The following is a 23621-nucleotide window of genomic DNA, read 5'->3' on the forward strand; positions in this document are numbered from 1 at the left end:
ATGACCATCTCAAAACTGGCTGTAACGAACCATGTCATGTTTGGTATCAAACATGTTGGAATCATACCTCCCACCCCGTAGATGGTAGCCCTCCGTTAGGTCCTCAGTGCGCCTGGTACCTGTTTTCTATTCCTGGACAGCACAACATTGCTGCGGTCGACCATAGACATGATTCTGCCCTCCTGCTGCTGATCCAAGGGAGGCAGAACAATAGGCATCCTGTCACAGCGAGGTGTGACTACCTCCCAGACAGGGTCTAGTGTATTGGGGCAGGATGGGAGGGCTTGCCAGCACCACACAGTCTGCATGCAGGCGCACATTTGGTGCCCTCCATGCATAATCGAGTTCAAACCAGTTCAGGGAACCATTAGCTCCCGCGCTGGCGTGAAACTGGACAAAGGACAGGGGAGTATCCTCCCCCTTCTCCAGTCGCTCTTTAGGGAGGGACCTCTGTATCGTCCCAACCCTTTCCTTAGGGTATTTAAGGGCTTACCTGTGGGTGGGTCCCTAGATTCATCGTGGAACATGATACAACTTAGATACCACTTCAGCTTCAACTGTCTGGACTTCGCTCTGGGCATCAAGGCTGCAACCGGGAAGACTCCTGCTGCTCCAGATCTCTTCGCCCTGCTTTTCTGCTGCAACACTCCGTGCCTGTGCTCCATGCAGAAACCCATCCAGGGCCTTTGGACATTCAAGACACCTGATGGAATCTCCCTTGAAGTGACGGTGTCAGTTCCCTGCATCTGCAGGCACCGCAACTAAGCTGACAGGTCTGCTCATCCTGGGCTCCTATGGACTCTGGAAGGCTCAACAACACAGGTGGTGGATTTTCATATCTCTTGAGGCCTGCCTTGTCCTCTCACCAGGTTTGAGGCCAGTATCCATCGTCGGAGCCGCAGGAACTGAACCATTGTGCACCGCAGTGGCTTGGAGTTACAACAGCTTGTTGGCTTCCTTCCACCAAGATCTTCAGTCTCCAAGAAGCCCCAACCTCAAGCATCTCTAGTTGCTAAAATCTTTATCATCGGGGCATCACTTGCAACACAGGCCTACATTTTTGGTGCGCTGCTCGATGTCCTCTGCGACTCCAGTGCCTCCGGCCTGTGGGTCCTCTTGCGAGTCGATTTTACATTTTTTTGGGTTCCCCTGTTTGCTCGGGCCTGCCCTGACTCCCTCGCATGAGGTGAGTCTCCTGGAACTTGCTCGTCCCAACATTGCACCCACTTCTATTTCCATGTTGTTTGCAATTGCCAAGGCTTGTTTTGGTGCTCCCACCAGACACCGACCCCTCAACTCCCGACGTGGGAAAGCTTGTGAATGGATGGAAAGGGCCCTTCATCTTTAAAATTGAAACCATGACTTACACATTGATCTGTACGGAGAACATAGTATCTAGGAGTCCCACTGAGGTCGTGTGCAGTGTAAAATAATGACTATGTTCTCCGTACAGATCAATGTGTAAGTCATGGTTTCAATTTTAAAGATGAAGAACCCTTTCCAGTGGACACTGAAGAAACTCTGTGGAAGACAGAAGGTTGGAGAGCCACCCCATAGGGTGGTTCCTTGGGTCCAGCTCGGAGATACCTAAGAGTGTTAGTGAGTATCTTATAATAAATACATATTTTTATAAATACACTGTGTGATTCTTTTTAATTTAATCTATACCTAATAGATTGTATACTGGTAAAAAAAAAGGCTGCTTTATACTCCTTTTGGACTATGCCTGAAGGCTGTTCTCCACAGCATCAACTTAGAGAGCTTTCTAAGGTTTTTTTTTTGTTTTTTTTTTTTGCAAAGTTTTATATAGCGCGAACTAGACCGGAACCGAATCAGGTATCAGAGCACTTTACATATTTTCCAGTTACGTTACATGAGGACACACTTTCATTTTAGGCACAGGGAGATTAAGTGATTTGCCCAGAATCACAGGAGGTTTTGGCGTCGTTACCGAGACTCGAACCCAGATCCCCAGGTCCGAGGTCGAGCGCCCTAGCCGTTAGGCCAACTCCTCTCCCCAAAAGGATGTCTAAGACCGCTAAAATTGTCTAGATCAGTGCAAGGTGTCCACTTACATAAGTGCACATCATATACTGAGCCAGCCTCTCTTACAGTTTGTGTATGTTTTTGGGAAAGGATCGAGCAATAGATGCATGCTATACCTCCTCCAACTCTTTGAGATATGTGCAATCTGATGAAATCATCGTTTGGAGGTACCAGATTGTCCAGAATGGTTACAGAGGTATATTTGAGCCAAGTTTCTGTTCCGATTTGAATTGAATTTGTAAAGCGCAGGAATCGCCACCGAAGGGGTATTTCCGCGCTAGGGTAGCAGATGATGCCAAGCCAAGGTGGTCAGTTATTGAACAGTTCAGTCTTTAACAGTTTCCTAAAGTGAAGGAAAGTAGATCACTTCCGTAGTTGAACAGGCAATGAGTTCCAGTACACTGGAGCAAGATAAGCAAAAGCTTTGCCCCCCGCCCAAAGTTTTATGTAGTGGGGGATAATCAGCAGAGCTTTCTTCCACGAGCGAAGGGATCTGCTAGGTAGATAGTGCTTAAGTTTTTCCGCGAGGTATCTTGGGCCTCTGCCATGTAGTGCCTTGTGTACTAGATTGCAGATTTGGAGATCAAGGTCTTGTGCAAATATGAGACCTACCATATCCGCTGCATGTTTTACCGCTGATCTGCAGTTATGAAGAATGGACTTGATATGTGATGTAGTTACTACTTAATCCTGTTGTGTGGTAGGGACATGTACTAAGTTATGTTTGTTAATGTTTCTAAGGATGAGAGTGGGTTCTCTCAGTATGTGGGAGGCAATAGTTTGGATGTTGATCAGCGTGGAAAGAGAGTTTTTTGAGTGGTGTTGTATGATTGCAAAAGTGAATGAATGTCATCATCAGAAAGATGATCGGTAATCCTCTTGGGCCTCAAGTAGGGATTGGGACAGAGTCACGTTCTCATGTGCAAGACAGGTGGGTTATTTATGCTCAGTGTTTGAAGCAGGGAGTGTCAATCAATTGCGGGAAGATTAGGTTGATTTGTGATTGGTGTTCGGGAAGTACCAGTGATCCAGCTGGGAACTCCAAAGCTTCTCAACCTTCAGGGATATGTGTATTAGGTCAGGTAGGACTCTCTTCATTAGTAGATGGTTGGTAACCAAGGGTTATTAGAAAGAGGGGTAATTGCTAGCCATGCCATTGGTCAGGTTGCTGTTGTTAATGATCCTCGAGTTATGGGCATTATTTCCAATATTCTTTCGATGAGGAAGGTTTCTAGAGAAGGGCATCATTTAGAAAGAATGGATTAGACCCAGCAATGATGGTTCCAACATTGTAAGGAGGCGAGTGGTCTTGCTGAGGCATATGAGTTGAGGTAACATTGGAATTCAAAGAACAGTTGTTAGCATCATTGCATGAGAGTTGAGAAGGTGACTTAGAGAGGATGTGGGGACATTGTTTGATACTGCATTTTTAATCCTCAAGACGATTTCATCAAGATTATGGTCATTTGATTGTATGAAAATATTCCCATTGTTATATAGGGAGATGGTTACTTCTGCATTGAACTCAGATGAGGGTATTATGGAGCTTCAAATACTGTGAGGTGTTTTCTAAGAGATGTTAATTTGGAGCATTGAGGTTATGGTTCTCCTCTATTGTACTCTACTGGAGAGGAAGACATTTTGATCATTAAACCTCACTACTTTAGAGGCACAGAAATAGGCATCAGATATGAGTGTTTCGGGGGTTTTGTTTGAATAATTGATACGTTGGTTGCTTTTTGGATAGATTAGGGGGGTATTTAATCTTGAAAGCGTTACAGCCAACAAGTGACAGCAGGTTAACAGTAGTATTTACATTGTTTGGAGTCATGGTGAGTATTGTTGCAACAGAGAAAGGGTCAGACTGAAAAGCAAAAACAATTTTAAATCAGTCTATGTGAGAAATTAAAGAGTGTACTAAGGACGAATTGCGGAGAGGATCCTATGTGTTTGCAAGCAGATCTCTTTGGTATTCTTAGGGTAATAACGCTGAAAAAACCTTTCATAATTAACCCTGAAGAACTTCCAATATGACTTGCCCCTTAGAGCTAATCAGTTGATAATAAGCATGAGGTCATTGCTTGATTCCAAGTGAAGAGTTGGTAGGGATAGATAGTGGAAGCTTTAAAGTTTGTGGTAGGACTGAATACCATTCAAAGATGCCTGCTCATTTGGAGATGCAGTATTGTCTTTGAATAAGTGAAATCCTTCCATGCTTTCCATGATATGGAGTGCCATTCAGCCTTTCTTCTATTTTGTTGAATAAGAAGAACCGCCATTTTAAGAGGGGGTTGTTACTATTCAGGGAGGAGAAAAGATCCCCAAAATGGAGGGCTGACAAACAAATACCCAACAGAAGGCACCAAAAATGCAGGCAAGGGATGAGGCACCAAAAAAGCAGACAAGGTGCGATTAGCTTCACCAGCGCCAAGCTACACAGACTCAAGAGTGTAGACAGTGCCATCAAAAAGACGTTCAGAGACACAGGGAAGCTGCTCCTGTGCAAGTCGGAAGCTCCATCAAAATATCACTGGGCAGCGCACCAGACATTAAGGCGAGAGCAGAGGCGGACTTCTGACCCATGCTGGACTATTCTCAAAAGATGGTATAATCAGCCTCACCAGTGGGTAGGGCGTGCTGTAAGGTAACAAAGGATCCTGCATCAGTACTTCAAGAACAGGTCAAGTAGGACTGGGCGGGCTTCAGCCCACAACAGAGTGAGAGAGCCAAGATCAAGGGCCCCAAGTATCACCAGTGGGCATGCTCCCTCTTAATTATCGCATGTCATGAAGGAGCAGGACCAGCAAACAAGGAGCTTCAAGATATGGGCAACACTGCAAAACAGAACCGTCCGATACGAGCACCTAGCCAGTAGGAGGCAAGTTAGGAGATGAGCAGGTCCAAGAATGGTCAGGGACTGTGGCACAAACGCATCCCCCCAAATAGTGAGCAACAACTGGGATGAAGAATCCAAGCAATGGCAGTGGCAAAAGTCACTCAGCGCAGCCTCAAGCAGGGTGAGCAGTTGAAAGTTACAGGCTAATTGGAGACAATTTTGGAGGTGTGCGGAGGTAATTCAGTAGCTGTGCACCAAGTAAGGCTAAGGTAGACCCATGAAAACTTTGTAAATAATTTCATCACATTATTTATGGACTTTATTTGTCATCTGCATACGTAAAGCACGATCAAGAAACACCTGCTTCCTGTAATTTCCTACTTAATGGTCTAATTCTAGAGACGTCCTGGAAACTGATAAAACCAATAAGCACAGATTTGTATTAGCAGGGTCATTAGGAGGAGTGATTGCATTATTAATTGTTTTTCTTGTATGATTATCTTCACCTACACTTTCCACAGTAGCTTAACTTTAGGAGAGTGTTGGCCTTAGGACCCTGAATCCTCCAGATAATAGTTTACACACACTAGATTATAAGGCTTTGCGTGTGGATGCCGCTAGAGGAGTTTATTCTGCAAATGCTCATTTTAAGTTGCTTCATGAGTATGTTGACACTGTAGATGCTAGGGCTTGCTATGTCAGCATGTATGTATGCAGTTTCCTGAGTCAGCATCAGAGGGAATTGCCTATCACCATATTCTTCTTACGTATGGTGTTCTGTGTACCCTTCTGTTAAGTCTGTTTTATGGGAAGGGCCAGTCCAATATTAATTTTTCTCAAGTTCCTTTGCTCAAGCATTTGAATATGCATCTGCATGCTAAGAAGACGGATACAGTTAATAGTCTTCTTAGACCAAAAATGACATTAGACATGGCCTATACTCAAAGACACAATCTGACATGTTCTTTAGCTGATGTTGAGAAGAAACATTTGGAACAGAAGACCGGAATAGAGCAATGAATGAAAGGGGGAAACAGGAAAGGATGAGAAATATCAAGGACAGTGGGATACTGAAAAAGTCAACATCACGATGTAGGGATTATGCCTGTACTACTTCTGGACTCGCAACATAAAGAAAGGTTATGTTGACCCTTAACACTAAGGGGCATATTTATAACAAAATGTCAGAGCACAGAGCTGGCCAAATGTAGCAGCATTGCGCTCCAACATTTTCAAAATGCAGGGATGCACCGTATTCACAAGAACATGGTGCACTCCTCTGTTTTCCCTAGTGCTGCCGCTAAACTAAGTTGCCTAGCGCCAATGCAGGCACCCTTGCCCTATATTGTAAGGGTACATATTCTCAGAGGTAGAGGAGCACAATAACTAATGATGTTATCACAAGACTAAACACAATTGGAGAATTTCATACACGATTATTGTCCTGAAGAAGTCCTGTGGTGTATGGGATGAAACACTTAGGCTGTATCTTTGGACATTTTATGTTTCTTTGTATAATTAATTAGGAACATACGAATAAAAAGAAGAATGAATAAGGACACTAATTGCTTTGGTCTTTATGAAAAATTGTGTCGTCTCATATGATAACAAAATATTTCTATTCATAAATGCAGGATATATGCCTAATTTTCTAACTGTGTGGAACTCTTGTGATAACATCATTGGTTACTGTGGTGCTCTACCACTGGAAATGTGTAATTTTGCCAATGTCGGGCATTTGTAATGGTTGGTCCGAAGAGTCGATTTTTCTGTTGCTTTGCTATTTTGTAAGGGTGCTTGCATTGCAGGGAATAATTGTTTATGTGCAGAAAGTTGTCCCTTCCTGCACATAAAAAATCACTTATGGATATTTATTACTTCAATGTGTGCTGCAGAAAGCGGCACACAAAGCAATAGCTAAAACAAGGAGAAATACAAGTATTTCTCCTTGTTTCGCCATTCCAACACCAGTTTTTGGCACTGCCTCACATTTACACCTCTTTGTAAATCTGAGGCAGCCTCTAAAGCAATGGGTGTTGTGGTGAAACACCCATGGCAACACCTATTTCATGCCCATTTCAGGCTAAGTGATGCATGTATGGGGGCCTTATTACAAGGTGGCGTTAAGCCACAAAATGTGGCTTAAAGCCGCTTTGTAAATATGGAAAAGGGCATATTCATTCTGGTGGTGATAGCTCCTTGTAAATATGCCCCTAAGTTCCAGGGTAAAAGTGATTATGATCATACCTTTGAAACCATAGGAGTTTAGCTTCTGTTTTTGGCAGGGCAAGATCCCGTTAATCCTGGAGTTTATTTTGTTTGTTGGGAACATGAAAACTTCAAATTGCCCAGAGGATGGTATGGTTCAGGTTATTTAGGAATATATTCCCAAAGATTTATCATGTAGAACATTTAAATGATCCTGTGTAAGGAACAAAATTTAGAACTAAACAGGATGGTAGTGGAGACATTTTTGGTGCAATTAATCCACCCATGAGGGTTATCTTGAATGATCTCAAGATTAGAAAATTGCCCACCATAGTGGATAAATTGGCCCAAGTGCAGCAAACCCTTATTGGCTTTAGATACTGAATTGTAGCTATGAGATCAATTGTTTTTCAAAATCGCCTTGAGTTAGACATTGTCCTTGTGAAAGAATGAGGAGTCTGTAGAATATTAATGCACATTCCTGAAAAGAGTAAAGATTTAAAGAAACATATTAAGAACTTGACAGACTTGAAAGGAGAGTTGAAGGAGCTCGAAGCTATAAGTGCTTGGGGAGCAATTGGCAACATATTTGCTCAGTAGTCAAGTGGTTTGGAAACCTTGAAAGTGGAATACTTGGTTCCATTTTGGGACCTCTTGTGATAATTGCCCTTTGTTGTATATCTTTATTTCTAATCTTTAAAATGAACAAGTATGTGAAAGTAACAGGAGAAGCATAAGAGAGCAGAGGAACACAGAGAAAGTGAAAGAGAGAATATATGGAAATGGAGGAGAGTCAGGGCAGATTTTAACATGTTGACATGGAACACTAGAAAAATACCAGATGAAAATTCTTGAAAAACTCAAGGTATAGACTTTATTTTATCGGCTTAGGAATAGGATTCATATTGAATGTTATTTTAATGGCTAACATCGCCATCAGCGGGGAGATTGAAGAAGGGCAATTTAAACTACTTCTCTGACACGTCATCAATGTACAATTTGCATTTGTATTTGACATTATATATACTGCATGCCTTTAAAAGATTAACATGTGTGACGATATAAACTCAATAATGAAATGTAACAACTGGGAAATTAAAGCTTTATAAACATATGTAGGCTTGTTCTTAATGTTTCATTAGCTAGAGAAAAAGAGTTTTGTTCTCAGTATTAGTTTCTTGATAGTAAGGTTGAAGAAGAGGAATATTGGCAAGAAACGTGGAAACCTGATGAGCGGATGAAGCCACCTATTCATTGTGTATCAGGGATGGAAGGATGTTCCAAGTTTACACCATATGCATAATGTGAAGATGGAGACGATTGCTCTCTGGAGGGGTTGAAGGAGATTTGATTGTTGCTGAAGTTTCTGTTTGTTTTAATTAGCATTCACACTGTTAGAAGTTAGAGCAGATTCCCTTGGATTTTGGGAGGTACAGACCTTTCTGCTTCCCTTTATTATTGCAAATGTGAAGCTTCAGGCTAAATACTTATTACTTTCGGAAGACTTTTCCGAATTCCTTAGAGACCCCACTTTAGAAATCACCCTTACTTTAAATTGGGAACCTCAGTTACATGACTCTACAACTTATCCATGTTTAGGTGGAAACATCAGAGTTTCTGCATGGAGCAACTATTTCTGTTTCCAGTTATGTGCATTGTTACAGTTGTGATTAATTCATACCTTATCCTTCTGAGACTCAACCTGTTATGAGATTTCAGTTTATTAACTGTAATCCTGTATTTTTTTAATATTCTATTGATATTTGCATAAATTGGTTTAATTGCTATTAAATAAACCTCTTAAATCCTAACATTGATTCCTAGTCCTTATTGCGCGGTCAAATGGGTTTCAAGACACTTGATTTTTTTTATTATGTTAACTCCATTTTTGGCTCAGTGAACTTAAAAAGATCCCTCAGATGATGGATTGTAAATCATGCTCCTGTGCACTCTTAGTGCCAAAAGCTGGAGTAAGATCCAGGAGTACCAATATTGTCAATGATCTCTTGCTGCACCTTCTGGATATTATAACCATGCCAAATGTTAAACTATCTTCACTCCAACAAAGAAGTGAAAGCATGATCTAGTTATTCAGAGGTTCTTGCTGTTGCTTGGTATATATCAATTCCAGTGGGGTACTAATTACTGGGAGACCTGCAGAAGGGTTGTAGTTGCCTGTTTTGTCCAGGTCCACGTAAGACTTTTTTGTCAAAACGGGTATAGAGTCAGCATCTTTTAATGTATCTTAACTTCCTGGATAAATATCAATTTAAAATAGTCAAAAGAGTTGTAGTAAAAGAAGTAAGTAAGAACTTCTGAATGCCATTAACATACTATTCAATTCACAGTCATTGGATGATTATTTCAGTGGTTGAATCAGTTACCAATGAGAAACTAATAAATATAGTTAAACTATCATATTTCCATTGATTAATTTGTAAAAAAAAAAAGTGCCTACAAGCACTGCTGATAAATGTTGTGGTTGCTGAAAACCAAGACTGTCTAGTCATTGTTTCAACTGGGTCTTTGGTTGCTTTTATTCTGGTTTGGGGGAGGACGAGGTGTGGCAGTTCGGGCTGGACTGTTCCGATTGGAGCAGGGTCAAGACTGGTTTTCACAGAGTTCAGGTCAAACTGAGGTGCCATGGTGTGCAAAATAATGATGGATTGGGATGTGGCTCGAGTAATTACTAGTGGCTGAGAATAATTCAAGCATTCCATCATCACTTTTTTGTATACTTTAGCCTAGTTATACCTATATTGTTGAGATACATTTCATAGGACACGACTACCTCATTTACATATAGCTACCACACAATAAGTGGCCCTATTGTGATTCTGGAATGTTATAATAAAACTCTTCCACTGCAGGGAATGATTTTATTTTCCAAAATAGGGAGGCCATCCACATATAATAACTGCTCAATGAGTGCCTATGCAATCTATTTAAATTGCCTGTAGGGTGAAGATCATGACAAGAAAATATAAATATCATTACATGGAATTACAGGTACAGTAAACATTTTCTTATTGCGAATTGGCTATCATCACTAAATTGCAAAATAGAATCAACCTACTTCTCACCTTGGCACACAGTGTTTGAACATGGCTGCCTCATAACAGAAGTCACAAACATGCTGCTTTGTAATGTCCTCTTCACTCGCATACTTTTGTCCTGCAGTTCTGGCCATTCCACTGGTAAAATGAAGAAAAAAAGGAAAGTCAACTGTCTCAAAGAAAACTTGGTAATATGCTTTGACATGACCTGAAAAACATAGACAAATTTTGCAATATTTCAGTTTTATACGGTTGATGCTCTCATCAGTCACAAAGAACATTTTCTCCAGAGTACAAAACATTATCTGTTCCGGTCAATGTTGCAGTGACATTGTAGTAGCATTCTTTGTGTACAAGTCACCAAATTCACTACCTGTCCAAATACCAATCAAATTCCTCTAACAATTCCACTACTGATCGTAACATCCACCGAATTTCAAATAAATAGCTGATCATCAGCATATTACAGGATTTTAAGTATGTTTATGCACCTTGTGTACTAAATACAAGACTGGTGTAACCAGGCATTTGTTGGGTATTTACATTTATTTTTTCATGTGTTCAAGATTTTTCATTAGCCTCTTCTAAAACCCATTCAATAGTTTTGCAGTGCTCTTTCATGGGTTTATTTCTTAAATGGAATTTGGTTGGTATATTTCAGAGAGTCGATCCTGTACCACCACTATCAAAGATAGCACCATAAATGCATTACTAAGTAAAGTAAACATGTTAAGGGCCAGATGTAGGTAGGCATTTACCGGGTGGTAACGGCCGAATTCGGCCGTTACCGACCGGTAAAAGCAATTTGATATGTAGGGCCCTGTATTTTACAGACTCGGTAAATTTACCGATAGGTAAATTTACCGATTATGTAAAATACCGAGTCGGTATTATTACGGATACCGGAAAATTGTTATGTAGGTGGGACTCTTCTGAGTCCCACAAGCATTAAAAAATCGGTATTTTACCATCAAATACTATTTGATGGTAAAATACCGATTCTGGTGTGCATGCACATGTGTGCATGCACACCTATGCCATATGACAGGCAGACCTGCCCTTAGGGCAGGTATGCCTGCCACATGGCACCCGAGCCTCTTTTGGGGGTGCCAGAGGGTGTCAAAGTGACACCCCCTGCACCCTTGTGACAGTCGGTATTTTCCGATGCGGTAAATACCGACCGGTAAATGCCCAATCAATCCTATGGGCTTCAAAGCCCATAGGAATGAATGGGCATTAACTGGTCGGTATTTACCGCATCGGAAAATACCGACTGTTTCCGATTCGGTAAATGCACATCTGCATTTACCTACATCTCGGTACTTTTATTTAACCACTTCTTAAATACCGAGTCGGTATGATGCGGTATTTAAGAGGTGGTAAAATAAAATTTACCTACATCTGGCCCTTAGTATAGTAATGCAAAGAGTGTGAAATTAGCTGTTTAGGTGTTATGGCCCTCACTGTGTATATTGAAATGTTCAACACTACCAACTAACAACAACATTTTCCAAAATCTGATCATATTGAAATATTTTGTTCAGAATCATAGGCTTAAAGGGAAAGAATTTAATATTTAGTAAACTGGAAAGAGAAAGCATGCCTTCCTTATTTAGAGTTCCAGACTACTTACAAGATTAAACAAGCATTTGCAATGCAATAGGTCTCGCATTCATGCGAGTTTGAGCTATTGGCATTGTAAATGACAATGCCTTTTATATATGTTTTGGGTTATAAAACTGAAATGAATTGAATTGAATTGAATTGGAGATTTGTAGTGCACAACTTTGCCCGAAGGCGTCAAGACGCAAATGATGGAAAATAGCCAGGTACATAGATATGGGGTATAGAGGCCTAGGATTAGGCTTCAGTAAAGAGCAAGGTTTTAAGGCCCTTTCGGAAGGGGACAAGAGATTCTTGGTTCCTGAGTTCCAAGGGGAGCTCATTCCAAAGTCTGGGAGCGAGGGAGGAAAATGCCTTGCCTCCCCATCTCGCTTTAGCAACTCGAGGGACGGTCAGCAAATTCTGGCTGGCAGAGCGCAAGGCCCTACCAGGGACGTAGGTTGACACTAGGGACCTGATGCCCTCAGCACCAGCACCATGAAGAGCCTGGTGGGTAATGGTCAGGATTTTAAATGTTATCCTGGCATACACAAGGAGCCAGTGAAGATTTTTCCTGATCAGGGTTCCTGAAGAGCGTCTGGGGGCATTGACGACAAACCTCGCTGCAGCGTTCTGGACGACTTGCAGGCGATGGATTAGTTTGTTGCTCATGCCAAGGTATAAGGCATTGCAATAGTCCAGGCGCGAGGATAGGAAGGCAACAGAAACCAGTTTCCGGGCGTCAGGAGAGAGGTAGTGGGTAACTTTTCTTAACACCCTTAGAATCCCGCAGCAGGTTGAGACCGTTCTGTTAACATGCTTGTCGAAAGCAAGTGAGGTGTCAAATATGACTCCCAGGTTACGGGCGACGGTAGAAGGCTGGGGGCATGTTCCCAGTGTCTGTGGCCACCAGTCGGCTGACCAAACCTCCTTGTTTCCACCAAAAACAAGGATCTCAGTCTTTTCCCCGTTTAACTTGAGGAAGTTCGAGGCCATCCAACCTGCTACAGCTTCCATGCAATTTCTAAAGTTTAGGGCCGTGGTCTTGACAGATTGCGACAGAGAGACCATGATCTGGGTGTCATCGGCATACGAGAGCACTTCCAGTCCAAAAGTTCTGACAAGCCTAGCAAGTGGGGCCACATAAACGTTGAAGAGCGTAGGGCTCAGAGAATAGCCCTGCGGGACCCCACACTGCAGAGGCTTGGCAGTGGAAAGGAAGTCACCCAATTTGACCCTTTGCTCCCGATGGTTGAGGAAGGAAGTGAGGAGGCTCAGAGCCAGACCCTCCACCCCCGTCTCCCTGAGACGGGAGGCCAAGATGGTAGGGGACAGGATGTCAAATGCGGCTGTAAGGTCGAGTAGGATCAGAAGAGTGGTCTGACCTCTGTCGACCTTAGCGCGGATGTTATTGACCACCACTGTGAGGGCAGACTCAGTGCTGTGCGCCTTTCGAAAGCCATGCTGAGAGGGGTCAAGCAGGCAGGTCTTATCAAGAAAGGCGCTAATATGGAAATTCAGATGAGCCTCCAGCATCTTGGCTGGAGCGGGAAGAAGGGAAATGGGACGAAAGTTCTTCAGGGTCCCAGGATCCAGGGAGGCCTTTTTCAGGAGGGGCTTAACGATGGCAGTTTTCCAGGATGCTGGAAATGATCCGCTGGAGATAGCCCTATTCATAACTTCCAGCAAGGGGGGAAGTAAGGTATACCTGCAATTTTTTAGGATTTTAAGCGGGCAGGGGTCGAGGGGAGATCCTGAATTGATCGAGTCCAGAAGCTTGTCGAGGACCTCAGCCGTAAGAAGGGGAAAACTGGGGTAGGTTTCATTGGAGACTGGGGTATGCTCTAGACTGGGAGGAGGAACATGGGTGAGATTATGAGTCTGGAGTGCTGTGTAAATGTCCAATATTTTAGTGTGGAAAAAGGTGGAGATCTGATCACAGAGTTCTTGCGAGGGAACTATGGGATCAGGATGTTGGACAAAAGATAAGGTATCTACAACCTTGAAAAGGTCTCCAGGGGAAGTGAAGGTGGAGGTTAGATTGGAAAAGTAAGTTTGCTTTTCGGCAAACACCGCCACTTTATAGCTCTTAAGGAGATTTCTATGCTTGGTCTGTCCGTCAGCGTCAGGCTGGGCTCTCCAGAGCCTTTCTTGCCTCCTACACTCCTGTCTCTGCAGTCTAATGGAATCTGAGTACCAGGGCGCTGACGGGCGTTTCCTGGCACAGTACTGGGACTTAAGCGGGGCGAGAGTGTCCACAACCCTAGAGATGGTGCTTGCGAGCTCACGGGCAGTGGTATCAATGTCCTAGGAAGGGGAGGCTTAAAGTTGGCGATGAGAGGGCCAAGGGATTCATTAGACAGGCCCCTGTAACTCCTCTTCAGGACCCAACAGTTCATATCCGTGGGAGGGACGGAAAGAAAGCCTGACGCGAATTCCAAGGGGACTGCTTTATGATCCGACCAGGAGAGGGGCAAAGGGGAGCCAATCTCTAGTCTGGGGTTGTTAGTAAACACCCTATCTAAGATGTGGCCGGCAGAATGGGTAGGAAATAGCACTTTTTGGGAAAGGCTGAGAGAAGCCAGTAAGTCCACAAGGGACATCGTATTAGCCGAGTTGAAATTTTCTAAATGGAAATTGAAATCTCCAAGAATAGTCAGGGAGGGCCTATTAATAAACGCTTCGATTACTTCGAGTAAATCGGCGGCGAACGAAGACCTAGAGCCCGGAGGTCTGTATATAAGGATACCTGCAAAGTTTTCCTTGGGGGAGATGCTGAGGGAGAAGAAAAGGGCCTGAAAAGATTTCTGGGAAGAAGGAAGGGACTCCATGCGACAGGTGAAGGAATTTTTATATATAATGCCTATTCCATCCCCTCTACGACCCTCTCTGTCCTGTCTCACCATGGAATAACCATCAGGGAGGGCGTTAATCAGGTCGGGACCTGCTGAGTCTGAGCCCCACGTTTTGGTGACAAAGACCCAAGAAGGTTTTCTTTCAGATACAAATTCTCTGAAAGCAAAGTTGTTTTTGGCCAGGGAACGGGCATTAATGAGAAAGCCTACTTCTTTCAGGGGAAGGGGGAAGTCCTGTGCCCCAGATATCCTAGATGGATTTGCAGCATAAGCAGGGTTTAGCGGACTAGGTTCGTTCGAACAGCTGCAATTTAATCCATGGCGCAAATGCTCGGGAAATAGTTTGTGATGGCACACTTGCCGGGAGGGTCTGAGTGATTTGAGGGTGCTAAGTAAGTCCCTAAGGTTAACAGGGGGAGGGATAAGAGGCTGAGCAGCGCGCCTGACCCCTGACGCCTCCTTGGCGCTGATGGGCGCAGATGGGCAGGACTCTGGCATGACTCCGGCGTGAGTCCAGCCCGTCCGCAATGAGTGTCCGCTGCGCGGAGAAGGGAGTCGTCCCCTTTTATGTCCGACTAGAGCGCGTCCGAGCGCTGGAATACCCCCAATATGGCCGCCAAAACCAAGTTCGCCTCCCCGGGGCCGAGCTCTCAGTGTCAATGCTCAGCTGAGAGCGGCCCGGGCAGTGACTGGTAGGGGAAGGTCCTTAGGCAGGTAAGAATAGTGGTTACGATCTCGTACTAATGCTCCACACACAATGCACAATTAGAAAAGGCTTTTCAATTCAAGCCAAGTAAGAAGCTTTTTAAATCAAGCTGAGCGCAGAGTAAAACTGTGTTAAAAACAGGCAAGAGTGCGTAGAGAACCTCCCGGCTTATCGACTCAGGAGGGGGGAGGTACAACAAGCTAAATAAAAGGTATTATCATGTACAATACTATTAGCTTAAACTCTCGCAAATGCAAGACCTATTGCATTGCGATGAAGGGCCTTCTTGACTCCTTGTTATATTGTAAATATGAGAGGAAGAGACAGGCCTGCGACGACTTCAAAGCAGTGATGAATAGTGCTGTGAAGTAGATGTGTAAGTGTTGTAAATTACACAGACACACAGTGTGAAGTGAGAGTTACATATGATCTGAGCTATAAACCCTAATAAAACACTTCAACACCTTTCGCTCTGAGTATACACTGTTGTGGCTCAGGAGGAAGATCAGGGGGGCTATTTCCTGCCCTCTCCATGATTTGGGTGTGCAGTGTGGCATTGCGTAATGTCATTGCTATCATTGGCCTAATAAAAAAAGCTCCAGCTGTATTAGGGCCCTGGCTTCACCTCCTTGTGCAGGATGAGCTGTACCTTATGGCAGGCATGGAGGGAGAGAGGGATGGTCTTGGCAGTAGCTCTGGAGACCCTCTGGGTGAGTAGTGCGCTATACAAATTTTTGAACTTCAACTTGAACGTGAACTATACAGTGCCCCTGCTATCACTAGTGAGTGAGAGGTGCTGAGGTGGTGGTATTGGTATTGCTGGTGGTGTTATTGGGATTGGTGATGGTGGTATTGGTATGAGCGGTAATGTTGGTGGTGGTGATTTTGGTGGGAGTGGTATTGGTGGGAATGGTGGCGGTACTGGTGGTGGTGGTGCTGATATTGGTGGTCCTTATATTGGTGGTTTGGGATTGGTGGTGGTGGTGGTATTGACGGTGGTGGAATTGGTGATGGTGGTATTGGTGGTGGTATTGGTGGTGGTGGTAATGGTGTAATTGTTGATGATGGTACTGGTGGTGATATTGTGGTGATATTGGTCGTGGTATTCGTGGTATTGGTGGTGATATTGGTGGTGGTGGTATTCGTGGTGGTATTGGTATTGGTGGTGGTGCTGGTATTGGTGGTGGTGGAATTGGTGGTGGTGATATTGGTATTGGTGGAGGTATTGATTGTTTGTGGTGGTGGTATTGGCTGTGGTATTGATATTGGTGGTGGTGGTGGTATTGGTGGTGGTATTGGTATTGGTGGTGGTGCGATTGGGATTGGTGATGTATTGGTGGTGGTGGTATTGGGGGTGGCTTTGGTGGTGGTGGTATTAGTATTTGTGGTGGTGGTATTGGTATTGGTGGTGGTATTGGTGGCATTGGTGTAGGTGGTATTGGTTTTGAAGGTATTGGTGGTGGTGGTAATGGTGGTGCTGGTATTGTTGGTGGTATTGCTAGTGGTAGTGGTTGTGGTGGTATTGGTGGTGTTATTGGTGGTGGTGTATTGTGGGGATGGTATTGGTGGTAGTGATATTGGTGGTATTGGAGGTGGTGGTTGTGGTATTGGTGGTAATATTGGTGGTGGTGTATTGTGGGGATGGTATTGGTGGTAGTGATATTGGTGGTATTGGAGGTGGTGGTTGTGGTATTGGTGGTAATATTGGTGGTGGTATTGGTGGTGTTATTGGTAATGGTGGCAGTGCAGGTATTGGTGGTGGTGGTAGTGGTGTTGGTGGTGGTTGTATTGGTAGTGGTGGTATTGGTATTGGTAGTATTGGTGGTGGTACTGGTATTGGTGGTGGCATTGGTGGTGGTGGTGATGGTTATTGGTGGTGGTGGAATTGATGGTATTGGTGGTAAAGGTAGTGGTGGTGGTATTGGTGGTGGTGGTAATGGTGGTGGTGGTACTGTTGGTGGTTGTGGTGGTGGTTGTGGTGGTATTGATGGTGGTATTGGTGTTGTGTATTGGTGGTGATGGTATTGGTGGTGATGGTATTGGTGGTGGTATTGGTGGTGGTGGTATTGTTATTGGTAGAGGTGGTGTTGGTGGTGGTATTGGTGGTGGTTATTGGTGGTGGTGGAATTGGTGGAGGTATTGCTGGTCATATTGGTGGTGGTGGTAGTGTTGGTGGTGGTATTGGTGGTGGTATTGGTGGTGGTGGTATTGGTATTGGTAGAGGTGGTGTTGGTGGTGGTATTGGTGGTGGTTATTGGTGGTGGTGGTATTGGTGGAGGTGGTGTTGGGTAAGCTATTGGTGGTGGTATTGGTGGCGGTGGAATTGGTGGTGATGGTACTAGTGGTGGTGGTGGTATTGGTGGTGATATTGGTAATGGTGTTGGTATTGGTGGTGGTATTGGGTGTGGTATTGGTATTGGTGGTGGTGCTGATATTGGTGGTGGTGATATGGGTGGTGGTGATATTGGTATTGGTGGTGGTGGTATTGGTGGTATTAGTCATGTGTGGTGGTGGTATTGGTGGTGGTGCCGGTATTGTTGGTGTTGTTGGTATTGGTGGTGCTATTGGTATTGGTAGTGGTGGTTGTATTGGTGGTATTGGTGTTATTAGTGGTGGTGGCATTGATATTGGTGGTGGTTATTGGTGGAGGTATTAGTGGGTGGTGCTGGTATTGGTGGTGATGTTGGTGGTGCTTGTTGTATTGGTGGTCCTGGTGGTGATATTGGTAGAGGTGGTGGTATTGGTGGTGTGGTGCTATTGGTGGTGGTGGTGGTATTGGTGGTGGTGATATTGGTAATGGTGGTGGTTTATTTTGGTCATTTGTGATGGTGGTATTCGTGGTGGTGGTAGTATTGGTGGTGGTATTGTTGGTGGTATTAGTTGTGTTGGTATTGGAGGAGGTGGTATTGGTATTGGTGGTGGTGGCATTGCTGTTGGTAATGGTATTGATGGTGATGATACTGGTGGTGGTGGTATTGGTGGTGGTACTGGTTGTGGTGGTATTGGTGGTATTTGTGGGGCTGGTATTGGTGGTTGTAGTATTGCCGGTGGTATTGGTAGCGGTGGTATTTGTGGTGGTGGTATTGGTAATTGTATTGGTGGTGATGGTATTGTTGGTGGAGGAATTAGCGGTTGTATTAGTATTGGTGGGGGTGATGGTGGTTTTGGTGTTAGTGATGGTATTGGTGGCGATGATGTTATTGGTGGTGGTAATACTGGTGGTGGTACTATTGGTGGTGGTGGTATTGGTGGTGTTGGTGTGATGGTGGTATGGGTGGTGATAATGGTATTGGTGGTGGTGGTGGTGATAATGGTGGTGGTGGTATTGGAGGTGGTGCTGGTGGTATTGGTGGTATTGGTGTGATGGTATTGGTGATGGTACTGGTTGTGGTGGTATTGGTATTGGTGGGGCTGTTATTGGTATTGGTGGGACTGTTATTGGTATTGGTGGTGGTGGTATTGGCGGTGGTATTGGTGATGGTGGGGTGTTATTGGTGATGGTGGTATTTGTGGTTGTGGTATTGCTGGTGGTGACATTGGTGGTATTGGTGGCACTGGTGGTAATGGTGGTGGTGGTATTGCTGGTGGCGATATTGGTATTGGTGGTGGTGGTATTGGTAGTATTGGTCATTTGCGGTGGTGATATTGATGTTGGTGGTATTGGTATTGGTGGTGGTGCTGGTATTGTTGGTGGTGGTGGTATTGGTGGTGGTATTGTTATTTGTAGTGGTGGTGGTATTGGTAGTGGGCATATTGGTGGTATTGGTATTGGTGCTAGTGGGGGTCGTGGTATTGCTATTGGTGGTGGTTTTTGGTGGTTGTGGTGGAGGTGGTATTGCTGGGGAAAGTATTGGTGGTGGTATTGCTGGTGGTGGTAATGGTGGTGGTATTGTTGGTGGTATTGGTAGTGGTATTTGTGGTGGTTGTGGTGGTATTAGTGGTGGTATTGGTGGTGTTGTATTGGCGGTAATGGTATTGGTGGCATTGGTGGTAATGTTGGTGGTGCTGGTAGTGATATTGGTGGCGGTGGTGGTTTTGGTGGTGGTGGTGGTATTGGTGATGGTGGCGGTATTGGTGGTGGTGGTGATATTGGTGGTGCTGGTATTAGTATTGGTGGTGGTATTAATCATTTGTGGAGGTGGTATTGGTGGTGCTGGTATTGGTGGTGGTATTGTTGGTGGTATTAGTTGTGTTTGTATTGGTGGTGGTGGTATTGTTGGCGCTAATGGTATTGCTGGTTGTGATACTGATGGTATTGGTGGTGCTACTGGTTGTGGTGGTATTGGTGGTGGTGGTATTGGTGGTATAGGTGGGGCTGGTATTGGTTTTGGTGGTGGTGGTGGTGGTGGTAGTGGCGGTGGGATTGGTATTGGTAGTGGTGGGGGTGTAATTGGTGGTGGTGGTATTTGTGGTGGTGGTATTGGTGATGGTATTGGTGGTGGTGGTATTGGTGGTGGAGAAATTAGTGTTGGTATTGGTGGTGGTGGGGGTGATGTGGTTTTGGTGGTAGTGATGTTATTGGCGGTGATGATGTTATTAGTGGTGGTAATACTGGCGGTGGTAGTATTGGTGGTGGTGGTATTGGTGGTACTGTTGTGATGGTGGTATTGGTAGTGATGATGGAATTGGTGGTTGTGATGGTAGTGGTGGTGATAATGGTGGTGGTGGTGGTATTGATGGTGGTGGTAATGGTGGTGGTGGTGGTATTAGTGGTATTAGTATTGGTGGGGCTGGTATTGGTATTGGTATTGGTGGTGGTGGTACTGGTGGTGGTGGTATTGGTGGTGGTTGTATTGGCGGTGGCATTGGTGGTGGTGGGGGATATTGGTGGTGGTGGTATTAGTGGTGGTATTGGTGGTGATGGAGGTATTGGCGATGGTGATGGTATTGGTTGTGGTGATGATACTGTTGGTGGTGGGATTGGCGGTAGTATTGGTATTGGTTTTGCTGGTGGTGTTATTTGTGGTGGTGGTGGTATTGTTGGTAGAGATATTGGTGGTATTGGTGGTGATAATGGTATTGATGGTAGTGATGGTATTGGCAGTGGTGATGGTATTGGTGGTGGTAATTCCGCTTGTGTGCTTGTGGTGGTATTGGTGCTGGTGGGGTATTAGTGTTGGTGGTGGTATTGGTGGTATTGGTGGTATTGGTGGTGGTGGTATTGGTATTTGTGGTGATGGTATTGGTGGTGGTATTGTTGGTGGTATTGGTGGTGGTGGTATTGGTATTGGTGGTGGTGGTATTTGTATTAGTGGTGGTGGTATTGGCAGTGGTATTGGTGGTGGTATTGGTGGTGGTGATGGTATTGGTGGTGGTGGTATTGGTGGTAGTACTGGTGGTGGTATTTATATTTCAATCTTTAATCTTTATTTCGCCACTGCTTGGCCATGTACACAACAAAGCACATTTCATGGATAAAATACATATCAAACCCCATTTTTTTTAAAAAAGCCAAATGTAAAGCATATTGGCATACATAGCTATTAAACATTCGGACATGGAGCTGAAACGATTACCATAAAAATTCATGCAATCTAACCGCTAAAACAATAAGTCCAAGTAAGCAAGTCGTATAAAATTTTGCCTTATAACTTTAAGCCTTTTTTCCTGCGCACAAAGTGGATGCTATACAAAATCTGCTGACAATAAATACTATTACTTGGGTTGTATCAGTTTTTAATCATTCTTAGTGCCATCTTACATGACCTTATTCCTAAAAGGTTGCATAAAGGTTTGATCCGTTTTCTTCTGGCCGACACATAGGCTGGGCAGAAGAATAGGATATGCTGATCATCCTCCCTACAGTCGCCCTCACACATAATACATGTTTCAGTGGCCCCTTGGTCATCAACAACATTGCCCCTTTTAGACCAGCGTGCCAGAGTTGAATTGGTCAGAAGGTTACCATATCTTAGTTTCATAAAAAGGGTTTTAGCTAGCGGGGGCTCAATTTCATCTAGGAAGTTCTCAAAAAGAGGCTCATCCTTGAAGCTTAAAAAGTTATTTACTAGCGTCCCACCGCTATTTCCATTTCTCATTTGATTGTTGATAAAACCCCAAAAAGCCATTTTCACCATTTGTTTTGAATTGTATGGCAACCCTTCGGGATTCTCCCAAAATAAGGATAAACCTATCTTGATAAACCACGATCTAACATGTTTTAGCCAAACAATGGAATTCAGTACATCTAAACCCATTAACTCTATTAGCCCATTTCTATAATCAATTTATTCTGGTGTTTGCCAGAGTCTCACCCAAAGCATTAGAGGCCAAACAATATTGTGGTGATCGGTTCTTTTAACATTTAAGTCCAACTAGAGTGGTCCTAAAGGAGTGCCTTTTGGGGCCCTTACAAGGCTTCTCATGAATTTATTACCCAAAATTGTAAAGGCATCCTTTGACTTTTGTCCCCAGATCTCGGCGCCATAAAGAGCTGCCGATTGAACTTTAAATTTAAATAGTTCTAATGCTGGTGACACAGCTTTGCTGGTGCTTGCACCCTGTTTCCTTAGAATGGGGATAGTGTTCTGAGTAAATGTTAGCTTGCTTTTCTCAATTTGGGGCCTCCACGTAAAATTGGAGTCGAGGGTGATCCCCAAGTAGGAGAAGTCTTGAACCGTTTCCAATTTTTGACCATTTGATGTTAGATAACCTTTTTGTGGTTTAATAGGGTTTAAGGCCATACATTTAGTTTTTTTGGGATTAATTTCCAAACCTTTCCTATTGCAATAGTCACTAAATGAGTTAAGTAAGGTCTGTAAACCTCTCTTAGTTTGCGAGATTAAAATGGTATCATTTGCAAATAAGAGCGCGGGTACCCTTTCCCTATTTAATTTGGGGGAATCATTTTACAACCCTCTAAGTGTGCAGGAATGTCGTTCACAAAAAGGGGAAAATGAAGTGGGGGCCAAAACGCAGCCTTGGCGAACACCACGCTCAATGGGTATGTTCTGGGTTAGTTCCCCATTTGGGCCCCATCATTTATATTGGTATTGGTGTTGGTGGTATTGGTATTGGTGGTATTGTTGGGGGTGGTATTGGTGGTGGTATTGGTGGTGGTGGTATTGGTGGTGGTGGTTTTGGTGGTGGTATACTTGGTGGTTGTGGTTTTATTGGAGGTATTCGTATTGGTGGTGGTTGTATTTGTGCTATTGGTATTGGTGGTGGTGGTCTTGGTGCTAGTGGTGGTATTGGTGGTGGTATTGGTATTGGTGGTGGTATTGGTGGTGGTGGTGTTGTTGGTGGTGGTTGTATTGGTGATATTGGTATTGGAGGTGGTGGTATTGGTATTGGTGGTGGTGTTATTTGTATTGGTGGTGGTATTGGTGGTGGTACTAGTGGTATTGGTGGTGGTTGTTTATGTGGTGGTGATGGTATTGGTGGTGCTTATATTGGTGGTGGTAGTAGTATTTGAGGTATTGGTGGTGGTGCTGGTATTGGTGGTGGTGACATTAGTGGTATTGGTGGTGGTGTTGGTATTGGTGGTGGTGGTATTGGTGGTAATAATATTCGTGGTGGTGGTATTGTTGGGGGTGGTATTGGTGGTGGTGTTGGTATTGGTGGTGATGGCATTGGTGGTGGTTGTGGTATCATTGGTGGTGGTGGTTTTATTGGTGGTCTTGGTATTGGTGGGGGTTCTATTGGTGCTATTGGTATTGGTGGTATTATTGATGAGATTGGCATTGGTGGTATTGGTGGTGGTAGTTGTATTGGTGGTGGTGGTTGTATTGGTGGTGATGGCATTGGTGGTGGTGGTATTGGTAGTTGTGATGGTATTGGGGGTGTGGGCATTGGTGGAGGTAATTTTGGTGGTGGTAATGGTGGTGGTGTAGCTGGTCATGTTGGTGGTGGTTGTATTGTGGTGGTGGTGGTATTGGTGGTGATGGCATTGGTGGTGGTGGTATTGGTGGAGGTGGTATTGGTGGTGGTGGTAGTTGTGGTGGTGGTATTGGTGATGGTATTGGTGGTATTGGTGGTGGTATCGGTGGTGGTGGTGGTGGTGGTATTGGCGTTGGTGTTGTTGTTAGTATAACAGGCTGTTAAAAACAACGAACAGGTTGCTTTAGTGCAGATAACATGTAACACAGATGCGCTGTTGTGAGCTTCAGCTCATTCACATGTCAATTCCATTTCACTTGGGGCGTTAAAACAGACACAAGATAATGCTGGGTTAAAGGGATTTAAAGTGGGCGCCCCTAGAAGTTAATGCTGGGTTAAAGGGATTGAAAGCAAGCAGACGTACTGCTTAAACAACACACAAGCGGTTTTAGCTGATGCAGCTCATGTCTGGCCTGCAGTAAAAGAATCTCAAT

The 23621-nt window shown here is 44.2% G+C and overlaps 1 long non-coding RNA gene across 1 annotated transcript in view; it reads right to left on the reverse strand.

Annotated features, from left to right (window-relative positions):
* The window catches only part of LOC144826218 (uncharacterized), a 351176-nt gene that overhangs the window by 252118 nt on the left and 75437 nt on the right, over positions 1-23621 (reverse strand). The window contains exon 3 of the long non-coding RNA XR_013609714.1: positions 10167-10284. This is a non-coding gene — a long non-coding RNA (uncharacterized LOC144826218). The remainder of the gene's footprint in view (positions 1-10166; positions 10285-23621) is intronic.

Source organism: Lissotriton helveticus, chromosome 3_2 (assembly GCF_964261635.1).
Source record: "Lissotriton helveticus chromosome 3_2, aLisHel1.1, whole genome shotgun sequence".
Taxonomy (NCBI): Eukaryota; Metazoa; Chordata; class Amphibia; order Caudata; family Salamandridae; genus Lissotriton; species Lissotriton helveticus.